This window comes from Maniola hyperantus, chromosome 8, assembly GCF_902806685.2.
Source record: "Maniola hyperantus chromosome 8, iAphHyp1.2, whole genome shotgun sequence".
NCBI classification, from domain to species: domain Eukaryota; kingdom Metazoa; phylum Arthropoda; class Insecta; order Lepidoptera; family Nymphalidae; genus Maniola; species Maniola hyperantus.
In genome coordinates this window covers 6,629,550-6,640,694 of record NC_048543.1, presented here as the reverse complement: position 1 = coordinate 6,640,694, position 11,145 = coordinate 6,629,550, and the positions used below count along the sequence as shown (strand labels likewise).

At 39.3% G+C, this 11,145-nt stretch overlaps 2 long non-coding RNA genes across 2 annotated transcripts; one reads left to right on the top strand and one right to left on the bottom strand.

Moving 5' to 3' along the window:
* Window positions 1–24: 24 nt before the first annotated feature.
* Window positions 25–2,111, top strand: LOC117984728 (uncharacterized). Its single transcript, XR_011236980.1, has 2 exons — window positions 25–162; window positions 1,909–2,111. It is a non-coding gene; the product is annotated as an uncharacterized lncRNA (long non-coding RNA).
* Window positions 2,112–2,238: 127 nt separating this feature from the next.
* On the bottom strand, window positions 2,239–4,439 carry LOC138402623 (uncharacterized). Its single transcript, XR_011236981.1, has 2 exons — window positions 4,334–4,439; window positions 2,239–2,883 (listed from the first exon to the last, which is right to left on the bottom strand). It is a non-coding gene; the product is annotated as an uncharacterized lncRNA (long non-coding RNA).
* Between the last annotated feature and the right edge of the window lie 6,706 nt (window positions 4,440–11,145).

Genomic DNA, 11,145 nt, shown 5'->3' with positions numbered 1-11,145 from the left:
CATACTGGTCTGTGGTTTTTGCCATGGTATTATTTGCGAAAATAATGATTAATAAATATCAGCAAAATAAAACATAGGTAGCGGAATAATATAAATTGTTATAATTTTAAAATAAGAAAATAAAATGATGAACATAGTGCACAATGAAAAGCATATTAAACGGTACCGTAAAAAATATCACTTTATGAAATTTAAAGTGAAAAGTTTGATAATAGTAAGCAAAATATATTTTTAAAACATATCCTTCAAGTTTAAGTTGCCTTCAAGGCTGGAAGTAGGACGTGTAGCACTAACGGCTGGTGGTCGCGTGTCTCCATGAGTGACTGCAAGTGCAATGGTGGTTATCAGTTTATCAGTAGTGTTTACTAGTCGCCACCAGCTGTGGTCTAGTGTGCGGCAGCTATTAATTAATCCATACTACAGTAGCTAAGAAGAAATATTGTACAGTACACGTAACGCGGCCGAAAGTGATGAACATCGGCCTTTAGAATGACATTTCTTTGTAGAGCGGTCTCTGTCACTTATACCCATATGACGCTTTGTCGGTCTTAACGACCGAGACAGTGCTCTACAAATCTGCTGTCTCCTTCTAAAGATGGATGTTTATCACTTTTGGCCGCGTAGTTACTGTAGACTGTAGAGTGAGATTTCGGCTTTGTAGAGTTTTGTTTGTCTCTGTCACTCATACCTATGTGACGGTTTGTCGGTCTCAACGACAGACAATGCTCTACGACACCGCTATCTCTTTATAAAGGTCGATGTACATTATTTTCTGCCGCGTAGGTACTGTAATAATATGTCATCACCTTTTCACGCCCATATTCTGTTCAAACGATTTTGACGAAAAGTGTAGAGCATAGATTAATATAGTGTAGAGGTAGTTTATAGGTATCCCGGAGATAAACATGCCACTTTTTATTCGGAAAATCATAGTTAAAAAAAACAAAATCCACATGGACAAAGTCACAGGTACTTTCTTGTTGGGACAGAAATAAGTTACATTTTTAACCGACTTCAAAAAAAGGAGGAGGTTCTCAATTCGTCGGAATCTTTTTTTTATTTTTTATGTATGTTCCCTGATTACTCGAAAACGCCTGGACCGATTTTGAAAATTCTTTTTTTGTTTGAAAGGGTATACTTCAAAGTTGGTCCCATTTCAATTTGGTGAAGATCTGATGAACATCTTCGAAGATAGATACTGGAACTTCCTAAACGGATAAGAGTAAATTGCTCGCGATAAGTGTAATAGCTTAGTAAACAGTAGATTTTTAACCAGTCATAGCATAATTCCATGGGGCCACTAAAAATTGTGAAATAAAAATTTTTTACAAAAAAAATAAAAACCGACTTCGTTACACAAACACTAAAAATTGAAAAATAATTTAATTTATTACCGAATATATTATGTATACAAGAGTTAATATAGTTCCATAATAATATTTTTTGGGGTCGGTGCCAATGAGGTGCCATTGTGGAGTCCCATAAAAATATGAAGTCTAGACGATTCGCGCAGCTAAAGCTAATTGGCACCGGCACCAAAAAGTATTATTATGGAACTGTATGAACTCTTGTATACATAATATATTCGGTAATAAATTAAATTATTTTTCAATTTTTAGTGTTTGTGTAACGAAGTCGGTTTTTATTTTTTTTGTAAAAAAAATTTTTTAACCTGGAAAAACAGCCCACAGGATTAAAAAAATCTAAATCCATGTTTTAATGAAGTTGCAGGCATCACCTTGTGATGCATAATATTATTGGAATTTGTAGGCTTCAAACTATAATATGGATGTATATAAACAAAAATGTGATTTTTATTCTATGCTATTCCAGTATTAGCCTCTAAAATCATGCTAATAGCCCTACATGATTGATAAATACTGAAATTGATGACATTTTCTGTTTTAGGAAAATGCAGCCCTGTGTGATGAAGTTGCCAAGATTCAAGAAAACATTCAAATTGTAAAAGATGAAAGAAAGTTTTTACTTAGGAAACTTCTTGAATACGAGAATGATGCAGATATTGTACACACTTTCTACACAAATGAACAGATAGCAATGTCAAATGGGACAAGATCTAAACCGAAAAAACGCCGCAGTGTGGAAGATGGTGGAAAGAATGTAACAATGGGATAAAACATACATGGCAAAACAACATACCACTGTAGAATAATATAATAAGAAACTAGGTTATACTTCCTAATGGTTTAAGGAATCTGCTGAATAAAAAAATAAAAATAAACAGTGTTTCTTTCTAAATTTATTTCTAAGTTCTTATAAATAAACAATTGAAAAATGAGCCCATAATAATAAAGGCTATTTACCATGTTAAAAGGTACTCTATAAGGCGCAAGTCCGCCCTCACATGGAGTACTGCTCCCACCTTTGGGCTGGAGCACCCCAGTACCAACTCCTTCCATTTGATCGGATCCAAAGGCGGGCTGTTCGACTTGTGGACGATCCCAAACTAACCGGCTCGTTGGAAAGCCTGGAGCACCGCAGAGACGTTAGCTCTCTATGCGTGTTCTATCGCCTGTATAATGGGGAGTGCTCTGAAGAGCTTTTTGACCTCATTCCACCCTCTTTTTTCTACAACCGCACCGCGCGCCACCGTAAGGAATTTCACCCTCACCATCTGGGTGTCTGGTGCACTTCGACCGTCCGCTGCGCCAGATCCTTCTTTCCACGCACGTGCAAACTGTGGAACCAACTCCCATCGGCGGTGTTCCCTCTAGATTATAACATGGGGTTATTCAAGGGGCGGACCAACAAATTCCTAAAAGGCCGGCAACGCATCGGCGGCTCCTCTGGTGCTGCAAATGTTCATGGGCGGTGGTAATCACTTAACATCAGGTGACCCGCCTGCTCGCTTGCTCGCTATATCTATTTAAAAAAAAAAAAAATAATAATAATAAAATAGATAAATAAAACATAATGAGTAATTCCAGGTTCATCAGTTATTTACGTCTGCGGGAATGAAATTTGCGGCGGTGCGCGTGGCAGCGACGTGAACAGAAGCATATTATAGATACAAAGAAAGGAAAGTCATAGATATTTTTGTTACATTGGAGTTTTGTGCAGGAGAAAGCCTAGTGATTATTTAGGCTTTTTAGAAACCTAAAACACTGCCAGAAAGTGTCAGTGAACGTCAGGATAGCCAGTGAGGTCCTGGAAAACTGATGAAATATCTTCCAAATAATTGTACCTAAATTGTACTATTTAGTACCTTTATTAAGATGATTAGTACCTTGATCAATTAAATAATAATTAAAGAATCTCATACACCGGCCATTCTGACGTCAGGTTCGCCGTTGTTTTTGTACCTGGCTTATAGCTACGATTATCATTCTAAAAGTTACGTAGATAAATTGTACCTAAATAGTACCTACCGAAACATCCAATGCATTGAAAATCTCACCAAAATTGCACACAAAATAATATTTGTTTCCGCGCCATACAAATATTTAAGGCTCCCCCACACAGGCGCGTTATTATAGATCGATAATATCGCATGCGTTATTGCGATAATGCATCCCGATTTCTTGCACATAGCTGCGTTTTCATCGTAAGATATTTCTTACGAGAGAGTGCGGAAAATTGTTTAGAATGACATTCCAAGTCTAGGGTTTTGCTAATGTGGATTGCGGTAATTCCACGCATCTTCCATTGCTACTGTTATAAGCATTCTTCATCTGATGATATGATATCCATATTATAGAAAAGTTTTTAGGACACTCGCGCCTGTGTGGGGGAGCCTTAAATATTTGTATGGCGCGGAAACAAATATTATTTTGTGTGCAATTTTGGTGAGATTTTCATTATGCATTGGATGTTTCGGTAGGTACTATTTAGGTACAATTTATCTACGTAACTTTTAGAATGATAATCGTAGCTATAAGCCAGGTACAAAAACACAACGGCGAACCTGACGTCAGAATGGCCGGTGTATGAGATTCTTTAATTATTATTTCATTGATCAAGGTACTATTATCTTAATAAAGGTACTAAATAGTACAATTTAGGTACAATTATTTGGAAGATATTTCATCAGTTTTCCAGGACCTCACCGGCCATCCTGACGTTCACGTCATTTGCTGTTTTTATACTAGATTTATTTATTGTAAAATCCTATTTTCTTGGAAGGGCATGGACAGCACCATCTATTCTATCAGGCTTTTGAGGAACGGACCTTGGAAAGTTCCAAACTGATTTTACATAATATCAAACCTTGGAAAATAATTACCCAAGTACTTAAATGAATTTAAAATGTTCAAATATAAAAATCATGTAAGCACCTGGAAGTTGTTATTGCATAGTAATTTGATTTAATTACCTAATAAACCTTATAGTCTGCCTTTTGTGGTACATAAATGAGTGTAAGTTGCTTGCATCACATGCAACTTCTGGCAATTCAATGATGGTCAATTAGTATTACAGAGTACAAGCTGTCCCCTAAGTATCACTATCAGAAGCAGCCTCGTCAGCGAAAGATAAAAGTTGTTTGTTTTTATCTCTAGATTGCTTTTTGGTAGACAAAACCTTTTTTTGGTCCATATTGTGTTTATTGGAAGTTTTGACTTTAAAAATAACTTTCTGGGAAAGGTCTGCCTTAGTTTCTAATTCCACTTGTTTTATTCTTTCTTGCTCTACTTCCGCTTCTTCAGCAGTCAGATCACCTTTCTTAAGTACCACTACTTGTGGTAATTCACTATCTTCATCATCTACGAAATCCTCCTCAGCATTATGAAGTTTGTCGAATTTATGATTAGAATTGTCGTATCCAGCTTCCTTCTTCAGAATTTTCAAAAAATGTGGGTCTTCAGGCTTAATGTAACTAACATTTCTTTTTCGGTTCATTTTATAAAAATTAAAACGTAGTGATTACTCTTTCATATTATTTTTGATTTTTACATACATTTTAATCTATGATTTTTACCACAGGCGTAGTGATTATATTATAGGTACTACGCAAAGAATTTTCTAAGTACTACTTCGTAGTACAACCACGTTATATACTCTTTGCTTTCAGAAAAACTTCAACAAGGACTATTAGAAGTAGCTTATTGTGACACTTACTGTTAGAGCGAGATAGCTAAATGCATTTAAGCTCTTATGAATTAAGAATTATATTATGTGTTTGCTAAAAATACACAGCGTCGCTATGAAGATCATTTTGTGTGGTGTGTACTCCTCCTAATTTTTACATGTGTACTACCCTTAATCCTGCTATGTTGGTATTTTACCTGCCTGTCACCTGCGAGGGCACCCATCTTTCTTAAGTTGGTTAGCCCTCTCTAGTGTCATAGCGTTTTGTGAATTCCTGCATTTAACGGTCGAAAACTTTTCGCTTTTCGGAAAAAGTGATTTTTGAGAGTTTTCATGAACTTTTAGTTGATATTTCGTGTTCGAAAGTGATAATTTATGGCCCCAAAGGCAAAATGAGTAAAAGCAGTGATAAAGACTCGCAAAGTGCAGTTGATGGGAGTGATCCACATTCTCGGTCTAATGGACAGAAAAGAGGTCGCGAATCATCATCAGATGAGAGCAGCGGAAAAGCCGATTCGGAATCGGAACGTGATTGTGCGCGTCCTCCGAATAAGAGAGCAAGGAAAGCAGAGGAAAACGTGGACCCACGGATAGACCTCTTAATGGATCATGTGAGTCAGTTATCTAATTATCTTCAATTGTACATGCCATATAATGTGCAGGCAAGAACTGAGTTGCCTGCGGTTGCGAGAGTGGAGACACCGTCTTGCTCCTCTGCAGAATTTTTAGTAAATCCTAGGGCTGGACAGCTAGACCTAGGGGATAATGAGACAGTGATAGATGTGGCAAAAATCATAAAAGATGCTCCGGCAGAACGTGTTCAGGCTCTTTGTAGGCTACAAAGATTCAACACGAATCAATGGAGGGATGTTAAATATTCAAAAAGTCTACAGACTATGCTGGCTAGGCCAGGATTTACAGATTTGAAGGTGAATGATGAGCTCTGCCATTTAAATAAAGGTAAAGATTATTTAATGAACACGGAGAGAGTGTTGGCGGGGCTGACAAATGGGCTTTTAGATCACAAGGAGCTGGTGCGGAACAATTTGCAAGAGATTGTGAATTCGGCAAATAATTCAACGAGTGAGTTAACCCCAGACAATTTATATAACAAGATATTGGGTCTCTTTGGTCCAGAGTCACAAAGTCATAAAAAGATGGATCAGATCCTACAGGTAGTTTGTGGAAAGAGAGCGGAATGCATTGAAGTTAGGAGAGACGGACTGATAGGAGAAGTTAGTAACAGAAATTTACAGGCCACATTGAAGAATGTACCTCCAAGTGCGGATTACCTATTCGATCCTAAGGCGTTAATGCCTGTGATTCAATCTTTAGGGGGATCGGGGTCTTGGCTGAATGTGCCTACATATCTGAAGGAAGGTAAACCTTTTAAAAACAAGAACAAATCAGAGCGTGAGCCTATTGCTTCCACATCAAAGCAGGTGGCTCAGGGATATCGTAGCTCAACTTTTCGTCCTGGGAGGAATAAGACTTTTCATAAGAATTTAAAAAGGGAAACAAGACCAAAGAATAATAAGAATAATTCCTTTCGATCGAAAGATAAAAAATGACAGCTATATAAGTTTCAGGGGGGTTCATCTAATAAACTTCTTACCAGCCTGGAAAGCTCTAGGAGCCAACAGCTTTATCATGAAAATTATTTCCGGAACTCGCATACCTTTCATGAGAAAACCCCCTCTGATATATCCATACAGGAATTTAATGAACCGATACAGCACAAAGGTTACAACAGATATGACATGCATAATAAAGGAGCTAAAAGAGCAACAGATTTTAGAAAAACCAAAGCAGTTAACACCAAGCTTCCTATCAAAGATGTTTTTAGTTCCCAAGAGCAATGGCAGCCTTCGTCCTGTGTTCGACCTGAGGGGACTAAACAAATATGTTCAGGCCAAACATTTTCAACTAATATCCCATGCATCGGTACCAGAATTCCTACAGGATCAAGATTGGATGGTGAAGATAGATATTTCCAATGCATATTTTCACGTGCCAATAGCAAAGTCCCATCGTTGCTACCTCAGATTAGTTTACCAAGACGAGTTGCTGCAAATGACTTCCCTTCCTTTCGGCCTATAATCTGCGCCTCGGACATTTGCAGCTCTAACGAACTGGATTGCGGAAATCCTTCGTTCCAGAGGAATTCGGGTTCTAGTCTATCTAGACGATTTCCTCTTGGTCCACCAGGACCAGTCCAAGTTGATTTCTCAGACTGCGGAAGTCGTGAAATTCTTGGAGGCTCTGGGATGGCAAATAAATTATCCAAAGTCAGTACTAACACCGATACGCCAATTAGAGTACCTCGGGATAACATGGAATACAGAGGCAAACAAAAGATCTTTATCCACAGAGAAGATAAGGAAAATAAAAGAGTCTGTAAGGAAGACATCGAACAAGAGACATTGCACTCTAAAGCAGGTCGAAAAGTTGCTAGGTCAGTTAAATTTCGCCAATTTTGTGGTTCCAAGGGGCCGCCTTCACTGCCGGTACCTACAAATTTTCCTGAAACGATTCAGGCGAAACTACAAAATGAGGCGGAAGCTGCCACCCCAAGTGATGGACGATTTCAAATGGTGGGTTCGCGCAATCAAAACCAATTCACCTCTACATCATCGTCCATACACTCACTTCCTGACGACCGACGCAGCGGATGCGGGTTGGGGAGCTCAGCTAAACGAAACTCTGATGTCGGGGATTTGGACGGAAGAACAGATGAGATGGCACTCGAACTGGAAAGAGCTGTTCGCAGTATATGTGTCGATTCGGAATCAATCGCATATACTGAAGGATGCTCATATTCTAGTCCAATCAGACAACCGGACACTGGTCTCGTACATACGGAACGAGGGAGGAACTCATTCCCTGAGTTTGCTCAAACTGACATGCAAGTTGTTGAGGCTGACAGAGAAGAGGAACATACTCTTATCAGCTCATTACCTCCCGGGGAGGTACAACTGCACGGCCGATCGCCTATCAAGGGGTCAAAGACTATCCGAGTGGCACCTATTGCCCCCGGCAACAGACCGATTATTTCATCGTTGGGGAAAACCAGACGTCGACTTGTTCGCGTCAGCAGAAACAGCCGTGGTCAACAGCTACGTCTCTCTAGACTGCAAAGATCACTCAGCGCTGTTCTCAAATGCCTTCAGTCAAGAATGGAACTGTCGCCTAGGGTGGATATTCCCTCCACCAAATCTCATGCCTCAGGTTTTGGCTCAGCTAAACAGTGCAAAAGGTCATTATATTGTAATAGCACCTCTCTGGGAAAAGACCTTTTGGTTAGCGGACCTGAAATCACGCGCTTTGGAACCACCAGTAATGATCGAGAGACTGTCGGAATGTCTAGTCGACACTGCGACAGGCCTAGCTCCAGCGCAAGTAGACCAACTGACCCTTCAGGCTTGGTTAGTTGGAGGTGGGGGGAACAGACCTGCAGCTGGTCTGAGCGAGAGAGACAGTTGTTAAACACTAGTTGGAGACAGTCAACAATACAAACTTATTATCCAGCTATTAGAAGATGGTTTAAATGGTGTGATGAGAATAAAGTGAATAGTCATAGGCCACAGTTACACCAGATAGCTAGATTTCTGGCCTATCTACATTTACAATTGCATCTTGCTTATAGTACAATCTTAATCCATAAATCTGCCATATTCACATTTTGTAAGATCAATTTAAGGCAGGCAGAAGATCAATTGCTGGTAAAACAAATTCTCAAGGCAATAGCTACGGCACACCCAGTTAAACCAAAACCACCAGTTTGGGATGCTCAGGTGGTATTAGATTGGTTAGCGAGACCAAATGACAAAGTTACACTCTTCGAGGTATCACGCAGAACTGCAGCTATCCTTCTGTTAGCATCTGGGAGGCGTATACATGATTTAACATTGCTAAGAATATCAGATCCTCATATATCTATCTCAGATGATAGAATAGTTCTGTGGCCAGTGTTTGGCTCGAAGACGGACTCAGCGCAACATAAACAGTCAGGGTGGTTATTATTAAAACACACAGATCCACAGATTTGCCCAGTTAAATGGGTCAAGCATCTGATTTCACTTACAGCAGACAGGAGATGCCAGGAAAAAAGCCTGAACCACTTATTCATCACTATAGTTGGTAAACCACGGCCAGCCTCTCGGACAGTGATTGGTGGATGGTTGAAGTCAGTTTTGAAGGAGTCAGGAGTGACAGCAACTCCTGGATCATTTAGATCCGCAGTGGCATCTGCAAGTTGGGTAGAAAACCATCCTATAGAGGACATATTAGCAAGGGGAAACTGGAAGAGTGAGCAAACATTCCAAAGATTTTATTGTAAAGAAATAATAAGTAAGGGTAAAGGATCTCAATTACTTTTTAATAATTTTAAACCAGAATGATTGTGTTTTATTATTATGTGTTGATTTTTTGTTATAGATTTTTATGTTTGAATTATGAGTGAACTGTTTAATTATTTCTGTTTAACTAGAAGTATTATTAAACATGGTGTTTCAGTACTATTGTGAGATATTGTAACTGATATTTTTGTTCATTAATAAACAATTATATTTTTTCTTTCACATAGCGTTTTGTGTTTGTCACCAGCAGAAAACAAACAAGTCTTTATAGCGACGCTGTGTATTTTTAGCAAATACATAATATAATATTTTGAATTACAACAAAATTGTTATTATGTGTTGAAAGAAAAATACACAGCGTCGCAGGAATGTCTTCCTGGTGAAGACACTATGACACCAGAGAGGGCTGACCAACTTAAGAAAGATGGGTGCCCTCGCAGGTGACAGGCAGGTAAAATACCAACATAGCAGGATTAAGGGTGAGTACACATGTAAAAATTAGGAGGAGTACACACCACACAAAATGATCTTCATAGCGACGCTGTGTATTTTTCTTTTAACACATAATAACAATTTTGTTGTAATTCAAAATATTATATTAAGAACGTGACAAAATGATTATGTTTTGTCCTTATCACCGTGGCCACTTTTTTTTGTTTGCCAAAATGTATTTGTACGCGAGGTTTTGGCAAACAACGTGAAGTGAGGTTATGTTGACTTAAGTATTGTAAATAAATAATTGATTCGTTTTGATGTTTTTGTTTTTGAAGTTTTTGTGCAATGGTGGGTTGCAGTATACTAGGCTACAATAGCCGAAGCGAACGTAAAATAGACGGAATAACATTTGACAAGTATCTCTGCTTGAGCGAGAGGGACTGAGGGGGCCACGCTAGTTGCATATCTGGACATATCTGTGGCCCTACTGGTTAAGCCACAGCCGTGGCCACACATCGATGTGGCCACAGCAGACGCTCCCTAGACCATAGAGTAAAGTAATATAGACCATAGAATATAGACTGAAATGCGACTCCAACTGCAAATTAAGCGCCGTATTCACCATCCATCTTGCTGTACGTCCCGCCAAGGCCATGCACGATGCACGATGCAAAAAGACCGTAAATAGGCTTGCTGTACGTCGATAATTATTATTAATTGCTTGCTTTATTTCAAATACCTATGATTTGAGATGTACTTATTAAGTTATCAAGTCTAATTACTATATAAATGATGACCGCGTGGAATGGTGCCAAGAATACTGGCTGCATTTCCGCGCTGGACAGCCAGGCTGATCCGTTGCGCAAAAAAAGAGCCATCACATCCAGCAAGGAAATTGCTTGTTGGATGTGCTGGATGAATTTTGCATCCAGCGAGCACCCCCACCACCGCCCGCATTGGCCCGCATCGTGCAGATGGACAGTGAATAGCGCGGACGTACAGCAGAGTCGTCCTACGTCATGCCACAGAATATATAATAATACTAACGTAGTGCATGCTTGGTCGTGAATCATGGTGAATCTTGATAGACTTGCTGTACAGCAGGTTTGACATTTAGAGGTTGTTTCGTAACGTGAGTGCTCTCTCTCGTTTAAATACTCTCTTGCTGGATGCGTGCACGATGGTGTGTATGCTACATCCAGCACCGCGGCCTTGAGCTGACGTACAGCCGGGATGGATGGTCAATAAGACGCTTTACTTCGCACCAATTTGTTTTTATCATGACTATTGGCTACAAAGCATTGTT